At 47.3% G+C, this 18,346-nt stretch overlaps 1 protein-coding gene across 1 annotated transcript in view; it reads left to right on the plus strand.

Moving 5' to 3' along the window:
* The first annotated feature begins 1,996 nt into the window (after positions 1-1,996).
* FRMPD1 (FERM and PDZ domain containing 1) overlaps positions 1,997-18,346 on the plus strand; it is a 77,274-nt gene continuing 60,924 nt past the window's right edge. Inside the window, exon 1 of the mRNA XM_031450050.2 lies at positions 1,997-2,080. The gene's annotated coding sequence lies outside the window, so the exon portion shown is untranslated. The remainder of the gene's footprint in view (positions 2,081-18,346) is intronic.

Consider the following 18,346-nt stretch of genomic DNA (forward strand, 5'->3'; position numbering starts at 1 on the left):
GACAGGACAAAATTCCATGGACAATATTTGTACTCACTGGACAAGAGGGTTGAGTTTTTATTTTCCTTTCTGACAACTGCCCATTTCCATCTTCGATGTGCATTAGGGAGAGTAATTTGTTTATTAACCTTTATCCACAACACATAATTTTAAAAATTTAACTTTAAAGACAATGGTAGATTCGCACGCAGTTATAAGCAATAATATGGAGAGGTACAACATTTAAATTTTTAGAAGCTTACTTTATTTCCACCACGGCTTTGGAATTTTCTGCTTTTGTCCTCTTCCCCTAATGGTGCTTATTGTGGGGAAGAACTCTGTACACTATGAATAGAAGGGAGACAGGTGAGGGAAGCAGACCCCAGGGAGTGAAGTGCATGGATCTGCGTGCAGAGAGGCTGGGGCACTGAGAGAAAAGGGAGTTTTGGGTGGAGGTATCTAGGAGAACTTTTAAAGACAGAGCCTCTCAGGAGAGAGAGTTTTGGGGTAGACGTCTGGATTTGGGAATGAAGGATGAGAGGACGTAGGTGCAGGAGGGCCTTTCTTCATCCAGGCCAGGTGGGCTCCAGCTCCAACTGCTGCAATGCTGCTGGGTTTTGTTTTGCTTTGTTTTGTTGGTGGGGAAGGATGAAGGGTCCACTTGTAAACTTAAATTTGTGCTCCATTCATCCATCACCAAAATGATCTAACATGCCAACCTGATGGTGCCCCTGCCCTTCTCAAAACTCCTCCCCTGGCTCCTGCTGACTCTGCTGCTTCAGCTCTGTTCTCCTGCCCCTCCCTGCTGGGCTCTCTCACCTTGGGGGTCTTTGCTCCTTCAGTCTCTGCCTAGCAGGCTCTCTCCACACTCCTCCGTTTCACTGGCAACCCATAGGCCTTTTAGGTTTCTGTTTAGAGGGCATCTCCAGGAGGCCTTCTTCCCTCCTTAAATGCGGCCCTCGGTGCCCTGGGATCACACTGTTAACGGGAACTGCACTGTATTAACAGTCTGGGAGACAGTACATTCTGTGAGAGCAGGAACTGTGTTTTATTCGCGGCTGTATCTCCAGTGTCTAACACAGTGTAGGGATCTAGTAGGCGTCCAGTAGATATTTCGGCAAGAAAGAATTCTCGAACAGAGGCATGCACTTGGGTATGATGGGTAGAGAGGTGGTAGGACCGGAGCCAGAGGAGTGGGTGAGATGGCCCGAGGAGTCAAAAGAGGGCTGTGTGTAGAGTCCTTACGGCACCCCAACATTTTACGGCTTTGGATTTGAGGAGCTCTCAAGGAGACTAGAAAGGAGTGGTTAGAGAAATCAGAGGAAAGCCGACAGAGCCAAGAGTCCAAGCGTCCCAGCGTCCCAGCGTCCCAGAGCCAAAGGAGTTTGCAGAGGCAGGGGAGGTGGTGCGTAGTGTCAAACGTGAACCCCCTCTTCCACCTCTCCTCAGCCCGAGGGCCAGTGTGTGTGTGGGTGGGTGGGGGCAGTCGGGATCTTATGTGTGCCTCAGAGTCCTGTGTAGCTGGAGCTCTTCAAAAGGCCTTGGAGTTTTGAGAGCGAGATCCGAGGGAAGGGAGGCGTGGAAGGGAGTCGTTCCTTGGGACTCTTCTGGATTCCAGTTCTGGGGCCACCGCCGCCGGTCCGAGTGACCTTTGGGGAGCTCCTTCCTCTCCTGGCCTCAGTCTCCCCATGGGTACCCCGCTGACGCTGCGTGCCCAGGCGGGAGCTGGGGAAGGCGGGCGGAGGCAGGGCCCGGGTGGGAGCGGGACCGCCCACTGCGGCGGGCCGGGACCTCCGGGACCCGCGGAGGCGGCGCGCGGGGCTCCTCCCCCCGGGGCGGGGGTCGTGGCGCCGGCAGCTGGCAGCCCCGCAGCTGCAGCCTCAGCACCTGCCGCGGTCAGACGGCGCGGGCGGGCGCAGCCCGGCCGTGCACCCCTCCTCCGGCTGCAGCCGCGGCGCGGGAGGCGGAGCCCGAGCCGAGCCCGAGCCGAGCCGCTGGCCGAACCCTGCCCGCGTCCGTGCCCGCCGCCGGGCGGGGCCGCCCCTCGCCGAGAGCGTCAGCCTGCCAGGTCCGCGTCCGCGCGGGCGGCGCCTCCTTGCAGGTAAGGGCGAGGACCCGGCGCCGTAAAGTTTTGGGGGGACTGCCGGTCCCTGCGCCCCGGGCCTGCGCCTCCGGGAGCTGCATACTGCCTGCCCCGCGGCTTCCTCCGCGCCGCCCTCCGCGGTGCGCTCCCGTTTGCACCACCGGCTCCTGGTGACCCGCGCCCGCCTCCAGTCTTCTTGTCCCCTCTCCGGGCGGGCGGCGCGTCCGCGGGCTCGCTTAGGGCCTGCAACAGTTAAATCTTCACACAGTATCCATGAATTGCTTAAGTTTTCGAGGTCTGCATGGTGTGGTGCAAAGAGCGGCAAACTGGGAGGTGAGAGACCTGGGTTCAGGTGTGGTTACGACTGGCGCCAACTTTGTAAGTGACCTCCGACCAGCTCGCCCTGCCCTGTCTCTACGGCCACTCCTGGACTGGGAGGGGTTCTCCAGAGACGATCACCTGAAGCGCCATGCCTGTATTCCCAGTTGGCGAGTCGAGGGGCACCCCTGAGTGTCTCAGTTCCACAGCTCCTTGGGGGTGACAGGAATCTTAGAACCTACAGAAGTCAGTCTCGCGGGTCACGTCGCTTACCTGCAGCAGCTTTGGCTGAGCTTTAGGAGGGGTACTGAGTCAGCCTTTGGGAATAAAGGATGCTCCCAGGGCTGGGAGTCGGGGCCCTGGCTCCTAGTGGCTCCTCTGCCATCCACTGACTGTGTGACCTTGGGCAAGTACCCCCACTGGTTTTACCGCCTATAAAATGGGGGGGGGGCGAGGTAGGGAGTGTGCACTAGATAATTATTGAGATTCTTCTGCTGTAAACCTGGAGAAGTGGAATTTCTGGGTCTCTGCATTTGGTGTCAGTTTGGGTGGAGGCAATATTTCACGGAGAAGCCACCCGGCACTTGCAAACGGGCGCTTAGAAAATAAAGGAGGCATTTGCAGTTTGCTTTGGAAGTCTCAAAATAGACATGGCAAGGATTGGTGAATGCTTGCCTTCCCTCCTTCAGTGCTTTGGCCCATCATAAAATATTCAAAGGCATAATGATTTGTTTTCAAAGTGCTGTATAGGTCAGGAAGCATTTCTGTTTGTGAGTCGGTTATTTTCGTAAAAACCTCAAAATAGTTGTTTGGGAAAAATAATGCACTGATCTAGGGGTCCTACTCAGAGGCCAGCATCTACTTGTTTCTAGTCTAAAGTGACGAGGTTGAGATATTTTGAAATAAAGACGATTTAAAGTCACTTACAGGTCAGGCCTTCCTTTGTGGGTGTTCAACCTAGCTGTGCTTAGAGAGGCCAACCGTTCAGCAAGTGCATATTTTGCAGAACAAGTGAATTCTGGTGCAGCCACAGCAGAACAAGCAGGAGGGAGTTAACTGTGATATCCTAGAAGATGAACTTTGTGCTTTTGCCCAATCTCTTATCCCCCTTGTGCTGCAATTAGCATCTCCCCCGTGTGTGGGTGAAATCCATTACTATGAAAGGGTTCTTATGGAAGTGATTTTATTATTTTATTTCCTTCCTAGACTTCCTGGTTTTAAGTTTCAAGCTTTATGAAATCAGAGGACTAGTGAGAGTGTGTTTTGTGACTAGAGCAGGAAAACAGCAGAACTGTGGTACGTAAGTTTGCCTTTCCCTGAACAATACTCTCTAGTTGAAGCTAATTTGTCCAGAACCTTTGATCTCCCAGATGCATTCGAATGCCTCCAGTCTTTCCCCTCTTCATTCTTCAGCAGTTCAATTCATTCAGGAGGCAACAAATAGGGAAAATAGCCAGGCTCTACCCTCAAGGAGCTCAGATTCTAGCGAGGAAGAAAGAGGATTATACCATTGAGCATTCTGGGGGCTAAACTTTGGGACCTCTGGGAACTCTGAGGAGGACGAATTCTAACTGGGGACATGGTGAAGTCTGTGCCATGAAAAGTGGTAGGAAGAAGAGGATTCAACAGGTGGTGGAAAAGCCATTTTAGGTCACAGAAGTTGAACAAGCAAAGGTACAGAGGTGGGAAAGCACAGGGCCCAGATAGAGAAGAGTCTGGAGGAAGTGCAAGAGAAGTCAGAGTGCTTCAGAGCAGAGAGAGGGCAGTAGAAAGAGGGTTGGGAAGCTCTGATCCTGTGCATGAACCCACACTGGTTTGGGGATATTGGATCTGTAAATCACACTTTTCTCATTTGTAAAAGGGGAAAAATAATTATTCTAAACTCGCAGGGTTAAATGGGATCATGTGTAAAAGTTCCTCACAGAGTGTTTGCATACAGTGGGTGTTTGATAAGTTAGTTCCTTTTATTAGCGAGCTCACAGGCAAGCTCCCTAAATGTTGCTGGACACCACTGGAATATATAAACAGTACTTTTTGTTTTAGCCTGTGTGTTGACTTGGAACCTGACCATCAGGATGGAGTTCCTGGGACAGTGTGATTTGTATTCAAGGTGCCTCATGATTCAAGGGGCCGGCTCTTTTTGTTATTTGGAAGGTGCTCAGATCGGACACTGTCATCCACAGCAGCTAGTGCCCTGTAAATACTGTTAGCCGGTGGGAGGCCACAGAGGGGTTAATTGGAAGATGGAATCCCTGCCGCCCACAAGCTTATCATTAGTGCTCAAGGACCCTGGTCTCTGGAGTTGACAGACATAGATAAAAATAGATCAGCCTTGTCCATATATACTGGGAATTGGGTGCTGGCTCCCGTCTGCCTTAATGCAGGCAGGGGGATTTGTAGTAGCCAAGGAAGGAGAACAGAGCAGGAGGGTAAAGAACAACATTGCAACACCTTATGTTCCCGTGTAGCGCCATGCTGCATCCACAGTACTGCCCTCCCTTTGTTCATTCAGCAGTTATTCAGAGAACTTCTACTTTGTGCCAGAGAACTATTCTAGGTGCCCCAGGAATATACTGGAAATGCAAGATCCCTGCCTTCCTGGAGTGTATATTCTAGTTGAGAAACATAATAAACAAGTAAATACATAAATCAGATAATTACAGGTTGTGCTAAGGACTGGGAAGGAAAGAAGCAGGGTCATGTGAGAGAAGGTCATGGGGGGTGTGCCGCTTGAGGGTGTGGGGGAAGGCCTGTGTGAGCCAGGGAACCAGTCAGGACTGGAGTGAGGGAGGGCAGCCCCGCTCTGCAAGAGGCTGGGTAGCTTTGTGTATCCTGGGGCCACACTGCCTGGATTTAAATCCTGGTCCCTCCGTCAACTAAATATATATTCCACGGTCAGCTATTTAGTCTTCTGGGATTCAATTTCTTTGTTTGTAAACGGGATAATAACCCTACCTGGTTGTGGCAAGGATTGAGTGAGTTGCTGTATGTGAAGTACTTAGAATAGTGGCAGGTAAGTGGCCAGCACTGAATAAAGGTTAAATTAAGGGGAATGAGCTTGGGGGAAGGGACTATTCCAGGCAGAGGGAACAGCAAATGCAAAGGCCTGGAGGCTTGAAAGGGCGTGGTGTGTTCTAGGACCAGATGGGCTGTCTGTACAGGTGTCCTCCCCACGGATGTTGAAGAGACTCTGGAGCAGGTGCTCTGCCCCTTCTGGATAAAACTACATTTTCAGAGTATTGAAAAGAGGAACCCCAGCCACAGCACTCTCACCTGTGAGGTCAGGCCCAGAGTGGTGCCGTGAGCTACTGCCGCAGCCGCCACTGCTGCTTTGGGCACATTTCACTGTAGAGCCACTTCTGCAGGCAAGGCAAGAATTGGTCCAAGAGAGCTGGCCACGGTATACTACAGAAGTTGGAGCCCTCAGGCATCCCAAAGTGAGTCTGCTTTGGTAGACACAATCCAAGTCTATTCAAGTTGATGACAGTTCACCTCAAAAAAAAAAAGAAAGAAAGAAAAATCCCTCTCTCCCTCTCCCACCCTTTCCTGTCCCCTCCTCCTTTCCTCTCTTCCTTTCCTCCCTCCCCATCCGCCTTTCCCTCATCCTCTCTCTCTCACTGCAACCCTGAAGAGTAGTGTCCCTGGAGGTGCTCACTGATGTGCAGAGGGGAAGCTTGAGTGGGGCCGAGCCCTTGGTGCCACCGAAGCTAGCCTTGCCCCCTTGCTGTGAGATACCGATGGCCAGCATCTCCTCCCACTCCAGGATGGGAACTCGACAGCGGGGGAGCATCGTTATCTGTGACCTTTCCTCTCCCTTGATCCCCCCTTCCTGAAATCTAGTCACTCATCAAGTCCTGTCATTTTTACTTCCAAAATCTCTCTCAAACATATCTTCCTCTTTCCATTCTCTTGTTTTTTTCCTAACATGTGGCCCAGAGATTTTCAGTGGGTCCCTCGTGTATGGACAATGAAGTACAGGGTCCTCAGCCTGGCAGACATGGTGGGTTGTCTCCACACCATCTCTCAGCCCCCCTCCCCCCCCATCCTGTCCTCCACACTTAATCCCTCCCACCCCCCAGGTCTCTAGGGCTTTGCTCCTCCATCTGGCCCCTCTCCCTGGCATGCGCTTCAGCCCTTGTGATCTTGCCCATGCCTGAAGGCCCAGCTCAAATTCTCTTTGCCCCAGGAGCTGTCTTCCAGATCTCAGTGTCCCAGGGCCTTCATCTTCCCCTGACCTCCCACCTCTGCACCCAGTAGCTCTCATGGAGAATTATGCTGTCAACCTTGAGGGATTCTGTGTGCAGCCACTTGTGTATGTGACCACAGCCTTGAGAAGTCCCTGGGAGGGCGGGCATAACATCCCTCTTACCTCCACCCCACAGCCCTTCTCACAGAGCTCAGCCCTAGTGATATGCATTTGCTGCACTAGATTGAAAGAAGCCGGTGATTTTTCTGAGATCTGAAATGGTTTGAATCAGGCCAGAAACAGTGCTGATGCATAGGGGTTGTGGTCCTCAGCTGAACTCACTTGTGGCATTCAGATGCCTTGAAATGTTGGTCCTTCATTTGATGAAGAGTTGATGTAACCTTAGAGATGTGTCTAAATTTCGAATTTAGCTGTTCAGTATGGCTGATTCCAATAAATATGCTATGTAAAATTAGAATCTTCAAGCTAGACAGACTTGGCAATAATTTTACATGTTACAGAAGGATTTTGCCCCGTACCAAAAGATTTGGTATGGAAAGCGTTCAAAAATGCCAAGCATGCCTGTGTACTTAACACCAGTCAGTATATAAAATTTTGATTTATGCACAGTTATTGTAGCTGTACTTCTCCTGTAGTCGAAGATATACACCAGTCTTAACACACATTCGTGGAAGCAGGATAACACAGTCTTAAATTTGTTTTGGTAGCTACAGATTATATCATGCAGCTCTGCAAATATGAGGATTTTTTTTTTAATTGCCTATCTGCCTGAAGGACAATGGGAAGCCTGATTTGGTGTTTGGCCAATTGATGAGGGTAGTAGCCATTATGTTCACTGGAGTGAAACGGTATTTTCAGGGACCCACTTGATGTTTGCAGACCTTTTTGCCACTCGTTAGAAATGGTTCAGGCTTCCAGTCATTTGACAAGCTGGCTGCTAAATGATACGTGCCTAACACTGGTTCTTTTGGGAAAAAAAGAAAAAAACCCCACTAATTACGGGCTAGAAAAGGTATACTGGTAAATCTAAAAGTATGAAAGAATGTTCTTTTGACCTCTCTGGAGGAATGATCTGAGCAGCTCAGCCATTTCAGTGAAAGGGTAACATGGCAAACTTTCAAAATCCTGAACGGAAAGAGCTTCAGAGGAATTCATCCGGATGCAACAGTGCTGAGATCTTGACTTAAAAGAAGACAGATGTGTGGGCAGATGTGAAATGCTGCACTTCCTGAACTCCGAGTATCCAGAATGTAGGCTAGAGCTGTTACAACCAGAGGTAATAATACCAACTGCCACCCATCCCCTCAAAAAAATACCTCTCCACGGCTAACTTGTGAGCATCAAACGGTTAAGCTTTGAGTTACTGCTTTGTTGTTCACTTTGTTCCACATGTAGAATTCAGAAGGATGCAAAAGGAAAAGCAATTATTATAATAAAGATGAGGGTGCCATTTATTGGTGCTTATGAAAATAATTCAGTTGGTAGCTGGAGTCTCTGTTCTCTGTTTCTTTCTGGAGCCAGACTCAAGCCCAGGCTGTCCAGGGCTCCCCAGTACCGGTGCATGTGCTGCTGGCTCCTGGTCAACTTAGAGGCTGACGTCCTCATGGAGATATATGCTTTTCCTCTTCCTTCCTCCCTGGGGGTTGGGGTCATTTTGTATAGAGGAACAGGAAGAATTGACTATTTTCTGAGCTCATTCCTAAGTAGTTGCAGTACTTAGTTCTTCACAAAAGCTGTGTAATAAGTTTTAGTGAGAGCATTCCCTGTCTATATGCCGAAAACCTAGATTCACATAGGATATTTTACAGGATATTTTAGCCAACAGTCGCAGACCTTCAGACAGCGTTGCCAACTTTGGAGAAGATCAAATGCAGCCTTTGTCTGGTGCAGGAATTTCCCTAGCACACCCAGCCTCTGCTCGGACCTGCCCATCCCCGAGGCACTCCTAGACCATTGTCAGTTGGCTCTGATTATTAGAAGGTTCTTCATTATGATGAACCAAACTCTTCCTCCAGGCAATGGCTGCTCCATCGACCTTGATTCTGCCCTTTGAAGCCTCACACAAAAATCTATTTCTTCTTCCCTGTGACAGCCATTTAAGCCATTTGGACATTGAAAGACAGGGATCAGGTCCCCGAGTCTTCACTTCTTTAGTCAGAATGTCCCCAGGAAAGGATGGAGTTAAAAACTGGATGCAGTTGTGCAGGTGGAGTCTGACCAGCCCAGAGTGAAACACAGCAGCCTTACTTCAGAGTCTGTCCTAACATCAGCACGCCTGAGGCCCAGCTAGGCTCTCTAGGGGTCTCTCAGAGTTTGCTATCAGCTTCCTCTTCTGGGCTCTACACTGGGCCACTGGGGAGCTGCATGCCTGTTGCTGTCAGACCTGGTGGGCTGTGGAGGAGTGTCCCAGACAGTGGCTGATGTGGAATGGCTCTGGGTCAGTTGGCATCACTCCAGTCTCTGCTTCCTTAGTCACATTGCTTCCTTCACTTTTGTCTGTCAAATCTTCCTCTGCCTCACTCTTATAAGGACGCTTGTCATTGTATTCAAGGCTCATCTGGATAACCCAGGATAAGATCCTTAATTTAACTCCATCTGCAAAGACCCTTTTTCCAAATCAGGTAATATTTCCAGGTTTCCAAGTTAGGGCGTGGACATATTTTTTTGGCAGGCCACCATTCAGTCTTTGGCTCTCTACTTGTTTTACTTACGTAACTGTCTTTTCTCTCAATTATATTTGGACCCACCCAGCTCTCCAGGGTCACCAGCCTCGGGTCTTTATTCTGCATGTTTCATGTTTCTTCCTTCCTTCAGCATCGTGGCTGCTGCTCTGAGGATGCCAAGGCTGCTCAAATCATCCGTGGCCCACAGATATGGGAGGGGCTCAGGGATTAGGCTGCCCAGGAAAACGCAGGTGTTTCTGGTCCACTCCCTCATGTTCCCCAGCGTGCTCTGGCTAGTCGGTGGAGTTTTTATCAATGGGAAGGAGAAGCTGTGCCTGTTAAAATATTCATTACCAGTTCTTAGACTTAGAGGAGTTCCCACAGTGAACTAACGTGCTCTGGGTAGAGAAGAGACACATACAGGAAGACTTAATGTCCCTGCATTTCCTCTCTAATTTAGTATGAGATTGGCTCATTGAACTTGAGGGAAATAATTTATATTCTCAGTGCCCAAGTACATATCTCTTTCTGTAAAAAATCAGGAAATGCTACTTTGCAGCCTTGCAAGTGCATTGTAGTGTCATCTTCTTGCCCTTCAGCTAGATGAGGTTCCACGGTCTTTTAAGCGGGGTCTTCCATCAGCTGCTGGCTAATGGGCTTTCCAAATGTAAGGCACAGCAAAATATGCTTTTCTCCAAAAAGAGTGTGCATGACTTTGTTTGCACTTGACATTCCAGAGTGCCAGAAAGGCCTAGGGCAAGTGAGAGTGTTGGGTCTGCTGAAACGGGTGGTGGAGCTGAGAGGAAGCAGAGGGAAGAGAGTGGCCTGGGGGGACCTGGCACTGAGCAGCTCCAGATGCTCTGCTCATGGCTGCTCCAGGATTACCACCTCACACCTGCCCAAAGCATCCTCCTGGACCACTGCTCCACTCAGTTCAGTGTGCTTTCCTAAGAAAGGACTGTGCAGGGATGCAGGCAGGAGTGGGAGGGGAGGAGGGAGGAGACAGGTCAGATAGTCCCTGCCCGGCCTGCAGCAAGTCGGTGTGGGGCAGGGTGCTACAGAGACTCAGCAGAGCCCAGCAGAGGGCTGGCCATGCCTTGAGTGAGATCCAGGAAGGCTTTCAGGAGGGACTGGCATTTGAACTGAGCCCTTAGGGGAAAGACAGATAGAGCAGTACACCCCAAAGTGCCCTTAGTTGTATCCCCACTAGTGCCTCAGACTGCCCCCTTCCTGCTCATCCCACCAGACCTGAGCTGGAAGAACCTCAGATTTGAAAGGGACTTTAGTATCTAATAAAGCAGATATTCCAACTGCACTGCTTGGAGCCCTAAGGGAAGGGGAGGGAGAGCAATTCGGAGATTTCTGTTTCTCTTTTTTTTTTTTTTTTTTTTGCTGGGTTTAAAGAATAGTAATTTCCCACTTTGACAAGTCTTATTTGATATAGCCAATTGGAAATATCCCCACATCAAAATGTCTGCTTTGTCTGGGAATCCTTTCCAGGTTGGGAGAGCCCCCCCGCCTCCTCCGGCCTGTTATCCCTCCAAGATAACACTCCCCAGACTATATGGTAATGGGGTGTTTCCATGTAACCTGCTCTACTGGACTGTGAGCTTCTCCCAGGCAGGGACAAGCCTGGTTCAATCCAGAGCCAAGAAGGGGTGCGGTCCTAGGCAGAGGCTTGGCTTACAGTGTTGACGATGAAATGGACTGTGATTATGATGACTGACTGACTGGTAGCTGGCTCCTAGCTGCTCTCCTTACTTTCACAGTCACCAGCAGTATCCTAGCTAAGTCAAGGGCAAATGTGGGCCTCTGTATTTCTCTGTCTTACGCATGGTCCCGCAGTGGGTCTAGCCTGTCAGCCAAGTGCTAGCGAGGGGCGGTGTGGGTGGAGAGGCAGCAGAGCTAGCATTCAGCTTCTGAAGCTGCTGCCTGGTGTCCTGGGATATGGCCAAGCCTACCTGTGAACTCACTCTGTCCGGCTCTTCCGTGGTACCTTGTAGCCTCAGGGCTAGGGTCCGAGAGGCAGTGGGGTTCAGGAGAAAGCACCTGGGTTTTTGACTCAGTCAGACTTGGGTTTACTAGCTGCATGACATGAGGCACATAATTTACTTGTTTATTTACTCAATTATCTGTGAGTGTAAAACTTAGAGGAAATGAAGACACAGGAAGGACAGGATTGCTGTTTTCCACTGACACATGGGAACTATTCAATAAATGTTAATTTCCTTTTTCTGTTATCTGAAGGGCTGTCATGGAGAAAGAGATAAGACTTGTTCTGAGTGTTAGAGGATGTCCAAAACCAAACTCAGTTTTCCCCCAAGTCATCATCCTTTCCAAGGTCCATCAAGCCCCTCAGCCTCCTAATTCCTCCTCAAGCATTGCTGACATCTTTGATTTCTTTCTCTCGTTCACCTCCTAAATACCAACAGCTTTCTGTGTGTATTTGGAGAAGTTCCTTCCCCTGTCTGGGCCTCCATTTCCCATATGTGGCCTGGGTTCTTTCTAAGGTCCTTTCTAGCCCTGGCACATCATTTAATCCCACGACAAAGATTGATTGCCTACTGTATGGAGAGTGATGTTCTAGGCCCCTGGGCACATAGGGATGGAAAAACAGTCATCAGCCTCGTAGAGGTCATGGCCCATTGTGGGGACAAACAAGGAAAGCAGTGTGATGAATGCTGTATGGAGATGAATCCAGAGCTGGGGGACTCTGAACCAGAACAGGGAGAGACCAGCCATTGAGGGATGTGTGGGTTCTTTGCCTTCATGGAAGAATTGTCTAGAAATGCTGCCCACGTGAATGATGGAGACTGGTTCCTACCAGGTGGCATTAGAATTTTCACTTTGAATCGGAATGATCAGTATGGAAAATCCCAGCAGAGATGGCCTGTAGTGGGAGCCTTCTTTTCTCTCTTCTCCTCCTGCCTCCCTGCAAAGAAAAAAAACCTCGGATCTCCAGAATATATTGACCTTTATGCACAGAAGCTCTTGGAATAGGCAGCACAGTTTAACAAGTACCATTTGTGTGCCTGAGAAATGTCTAGGTAGATGCAGAATTACAGTCCTGAAGAGAATTAATCCATCTTTTGCCATAGTTGTGTCCAGAAGCTAATTTCCAAAGACAATTTCAATTTTCCCGGCTGTCTGGATTATAGTTAGATGCCTGCAACATGTACACTCTCATCCCTTCTCTGGTATTTACTCTGCCCAGTTTACTTTGGTTAGAGTCTGTAAGTTTTTATTGATTGCCTATTATAAGTTAAGCTCATATTGAGAGGCTAGGGGTACTAGAGAATATATTATTATTCAGAAGGTTCTTTCTAGCTGGAATGATAAGGCTTATGCTCAGGAATTAGCGAACAGAGTCATCTATTCATTGGGGATTGCTGAGGAGACTGCTGTGAGTGCCAGGATTCCTGCCCCAGGCAGAGAGTGTGGAGAGATGGATGGTGAAGATGGTTCTCAAGAAGGCTTTTGAAGGAGTCTGTCTTCATTGGAGATGGGCCAGGAATTACAAGCAGAGTCACGATGCAGGGAAGAGAGCAGTTCAGCAGGTGAATTCAGCAGAAGCTAACTTTTCAGTTTCGTCCTCAGCCCATCATTCTCATGCCTTAAATGAAAAAATCCCTTCAACATGTGATGCTTTAGCGTGCCTCAGGACCTTTGCTTGTGCCATTCCCTTTTCCTAGCCTCTTCTGTCCCCTCCCCTACCAGTAAAACTATGAGTTGTCTTTCACTTCAAGTGTACTTCTGCTTTTGGGGCCTCGTTGACTTTCCCTTTCCTGACTTCTCAGAGTGTTTTGTTTCTACTTCTCTCTCAGTGTGGTTCCTGGAGCATTCAGACCCCCAACAGATAGCCGATGAATAGATGGATGAGGGAATAAATGACTGATTATTGGGTTCTTAGTCTGACTTATTGCTGAAATTGTGAAATGTTTGTTGAAAATGGAGTAAAGGGCAGCCAGGAGAAAATGTGGGTGGCAGATGCTGAGCAAGGAGACCACAAGGATGCCCTTGGAGATGGGATGAGGGAAACACCCTTTGGAGAGGGAGTAGAACATTGGCTTTCTGATGAATAGAAGTAGACAGTTAAAAAATACTCTGAAAAGATACTGTAAACACAAAACCTTTGGGAAAAATCTGCCTTCAGAGTATTCAAAGGACTGCAAATAAAAGCAACAACACTCCCTTTATAAATGTATTCAGTTAGGGATCAGTGAGCTGACAGGAGTGAGACTGGAATAACCTTTCTGGAGGACAACCTGGTGGCTGCATTTAAAGCCTTACAAACTTGCCCATGATCTTTCACCCAGCAACACTGCTCCTGAGAATTTATCCTAAAAGACTAACTAGAGATGTATTATGCAAAGATATTTATCTCAACATTATTTGTAACACAGACCTTGCTAAGATAAACCAAGTGTCCAGCAATAGGGGATTAGCTTTACAAATGGTGCTGCTATTTATAGGACATCAAAAAAAGAATAGAATAATAAAGAGACATGCAAATATTTATAGTGTATTGTTCTAAGAGGAAAATCAAGCTATAAACCAGTATATACAGTAAGTTCTCAATATGTCAAAAATGTGTATTCTCACACAAAAAGGCTGGAGGGTAATGAGCAAGTTATAGATTATAGTGGATATTTTTTATTTTCTTCTCTCCAAACAAGAAAAATTTCAAAATTTTCTACCAGATACATTTCGCTTTTATAATCAGAGGGTGAAAATGAACGTTACTTAAGAAGAAGAGAGAAGCTTTTGGAGAACATTTGAGCTTCAGTGGGCTGAAAGCAAGACCAGCACATCGTTTATCTTGCAAATTCCAGACAGGTAGTGTTTTCATAAGGAAGAGTGGTCTTAGGTCCATTTGTGTGAGTGTATTTATAGAAGTGAAAGCTTGGGGGGAAGGAAATAGATTGATTTTTTTTCCCCTTGAACTTTTGAAATTATTGTTTCCACTCCATTTGTAATTGAGCCCAGGGAGCTATTCTTATTTCTTCCTTTCCTGGGCACTGCGTTAGATCTAAAAATGTTAACTGGCTTAGGATGTGGGTTTTGCTAAAATGATCCCCCTTGAAATCTTCATTACACTGTCTCTCATGCTTAAAAAATGGGGTCCCAAGAAAGACCGCCTTTCGCCCCCACATCCTTGGATAACCCTGGGTAACCTGGTATAACCAAGTTGGAAACCACCCTCACCTTGTGACCATGGGCGCCATCAGCTACAGGTAAGGGACTCGGGAGGAGACACCTGTGTTGGGTGCTGTCTGTTGGAAAGGTTTATTTAGAGGCCAATCTGGCATTACCTTATCCTGTGGACGTAACAGTAGCCTGCAGAAAAAGAGATCAGAGCTGAGTAGACTCTCTTTAAATATTAATTGTAGTGATGCCTTTTCCACACATCTCCAAAGAGCTTTGAGCACTTCACAGACATTACCTCATAATTAATTTTCATAGTGTTCTTGAGTGAGAAGCTGATGGCAGGTACTGTGGTCTCCATTTGGGGCAGAATATAGCATATGTTTTAGATAGTTAAACTTAGGAGTTGTCCTGACTAGATATCAGTTGATGTAAAAAAAAATTGAGGCAATTTTTTTGGCATCTTCTTTCACAGTTGCCCTGTGTCTTCCATGGATTTAATTGCCTTCTTGCATTTTGTTCCACCAATATCTATTGGATGCCTGCTGTGAGCAAGGAACAGTGCTGAGAACTGTGGCTAGCAGTGAAATTTAACCTCCTTAATCCCACACTTAAGGCCTTTTATGAGATGGTTTCTACCTGCCATTCCTACCCTAAATCCCCCAACCCTACTTCATACACCCTTTGTCCCCCACATCCAGGTAGCCCTGTGCCATCTCCCTTCTATGCACTTTCCATGCTCTCCTCCAGCCACTGCCCCCAGTGCCCTTCTCCCTACCCCTGCAGGTCTCCCTCTCCTGTCCTCCACAGCCTGGTCACCTCTTCCACTAAGCCTGCCCTGATCTCATCCTGCTGTATCCACAGCTGAATGTGATCTCCCACCATCAAACCCAGACTTCCTACAAGCTTTTCTGTTGTGGTCCTTCCTAATTTCTACTCTGTATTTTGGTGATTTATGCACACTCCTTGGTGACATTTCAAGCTTCTTGACTGCAGGGATGATTTGATTCATCTTTGTGTCTCTCTCAGTGACTTGCCCACGTTAGATGTGCAAGTAATTGTTGTTTCAGGGAATGAAACAGGCATAATTTCATGCCAGCGTTCACTAGTTTGTGCAGGGCCCTGTGTGGTGCAGAGGACAGGGGTCATTGATAGAACCCTGCTTAGCCTGACCCCTCCTTTGATCCTATCCCAGTGGCTCCTCGCTGCCTACAGGCCTGTTCTGTCCTTTCGTTGCACCCACACCATCTTTCATCTAATACTTATGTATTAAAAATCATCCTTCTCTCATGGCCTTCTGGGGAGACACAGAAAGAGAAAGACAATTGGAATGGTTTTAAGAAGGTTACCTCTGTGCTTACTTCTTTTTTGTCCTCTGTTGTGCAAATCATCCATGCTGCCTGGAACCCTGGAACTTCAAAGGGCTTCGTCTAGAGCGTCTCCATTCACAAGCTGGCATGGGGGCTGGGATCGTCTAGTGCTCCACCTGTGGCAGGCTGTTGAGACCGGGCAGGTTATTTAATCTTCCCTTGGCGTCATTTCCCCATCTGTTAAGGGGGGATAATGTGCTTGAGGGTGACCTACCTCCCTGGGATGCTGTGAGGCTTACCGACTTAATGCCGTTGCTGTTAACCTGAACGGAAGGCAGCTGGACAGAACTGGTGGGAGACCAGGCACAGAATAAACTCTACAACCATCAAGTGGACACCTCATGAGACCTTGGGCGTCACCTTCTGTGTTGCCCTTGGCACAGAGGAGGCCGGTTTGCTATTCAGGAACCTCTAGGGTTTCCTCTCTCGGCTAGCTCAAGTGGCTGAGGCCTTGAGGATGAGAATGGCATCTGGAGGACTTCTGGGCTTGTCGAGCTGAAAGGAGAGAGGCCAGACTCATGTTGAGGGCAAAGCTGCAGCTGCCCAGTATCAGTAGATGAGTAGGACCCGTGCCACAGAGACCATCCAACTTTGCCCATATGGGCCTGCAATCAGTTTTACTTGGGCTCATTGACAAGCTATGGGAAGGTCATTTGATATTCACATTCTTGTGGCCACAATCTTGGGAATGTGGCCTTTTGTCTTTAAAAATAGCTGTGTGCTGGGAAGCCCAGGAGCAGAGTCTTGGTATGGAAGGGAGGCGCCAGCATTGGGAAGAGGGGCAGATTTCTTTCCTTGGAGGACTCCCTTCAGCTCTGCTCGACTGGTGAGTTGATGATTTTTCATTCTGTAACCTGTCCTGTTTTCTCTCGACTGTTCTCTGAAAGGGAATGGTAGGTTGTTTTTTCTTTTAATTGTAATATCTTTGCTGTATATTTTAAGTCTGTTTCCACGGTATATTTGCTCTTGATCACTTATTATTATGCGTGAAACCTGTTTAAGTAAAAGTTCTTTCGGGCTTGATAATTGCAATTTATTTGTTACAAGTTCTTCTCAAATTTAACTTGTAATTATTTCACGTGTTTTGTTTTCAAATTGTAGTATCTTTAATCATTTTATATATAGATGGGATGATCATTAAATACTTTTAGAACTAAATTGCCAACAGGTTTTCAAAATTGTGAGATCATAGGATGTAAGAGCTCACACTAGAGGTTTGTAGGTTGTATATCTCTGTTTCACATGGTGTAGTGATGTCTGAGAGGGTAATGAATGGTCTTTGGTTACACAGCTAGCTAGTGACAGAGTCAGAACTTGAACCCAAGTCTCTTAACTCCCTACAAAATAACTCCCTGGTTTAGCCCATAAAATTTAGCTTCAGAATTACAAGTGAGAAGGAGAAATCACTCTCTGATCTAATTTTTCTGTGTGTTTTAATCTAATTAAAAATGAATTTTCTAACCATGTACCATAGCTGATCCTGTTACCTTGAATCCTTTGGTTCATTTTCCAGTCTGCACAGTTGATCCTTAGAGTGAGGTCCCTATCAGCATTACCTGGAGCTTGTTAGAAATGCAAAATCTCAGCCCCACCCCAGTCCAGACCCACAGACACAGAAACTCGGCAGTGGAGCCCACCTGTCTTTTTTACAAGCCTTCTCGTGATCCCATAGTCAGTAAAGTCAGAGAACCCCTGCCTGACAGGGCTTAAGTCATACTCCCCATACCCGTGTTAGACAGCCAGGGCAGTGACACACTTTGGCTCTTTTGTAGATTTTGAGCTTTCTCTACCACAGAAAGAGCTTCTCTTTTACCAATTTTTAATAATAATTTCCTTTCTTCACTCTACTTTGCTTTATCACATACATCACACACACACACACACACACACACACACACACACACACACATACACATACATATACATCTAGCAGGAGTGAAATATCTGTGGACAAATAATAAAAGTAAATAGGGGATTTCAATAGAAATAGGTTTGCAGATAGACAAAACATTCCAACCACTGAGGTATATTTCTTAAGTTTCAAGACTTGCTACCTCTCTAAGGACAGTGATAAATTAGACTGGTGCTGACTGTATTGTGCTATGTTTTATATCATTTGTAATTTTATTCATTCATTCAGCAAATATTTCAGTACCTTCTATTTGCATGGCATATGTCAAGTGTGAGGGGAAAAGGTATTTGAGTTTATAGTTTATCAGGAAGTAAAGACTATGTTTAGAAACAACTGTAATATAAGCCAGCCATGGATAAATAACATGAGGATCATCTCCAATAAAAGGGCTGTGGAAGCCTGGAGGTGGTAGAGAGCATGTGTTACGCAGGAGAACATCACCGAAGACTTCATGGAGGAAGGAGCATTTGAGTGACTGTTAAAAGTAAGCAGGCTTTTGACATGGGGAGTTTGGGGGTTGGTAAAGAACATTCTAGGCAGAGGTAGAAAAAAGATAAAGGCATGGCAGGGGCTCTCAGTGCATTCTGTTTGGATTAGGGGTTATTTGAAGGTGATTAGGAGGAAATGAGGTCATACAAGTAGGTCAGTGCCAAAAGGAGAAGGATCTTC

Source organism: Camelus dromedarius, chromosome 10, assembly GCF_036321535.1.
Source record: "Camelus dromedarius isolate mCamDro1 chromosome 10, mCamDro1.pat, whole genome shotgun sequence".
Taxonomy (NCBI): Eukaryota; Metazoa; Chordata; class Mammalia; order Artiodactyla; family Camelidae; genus Camelus; species Camelus dromedarius.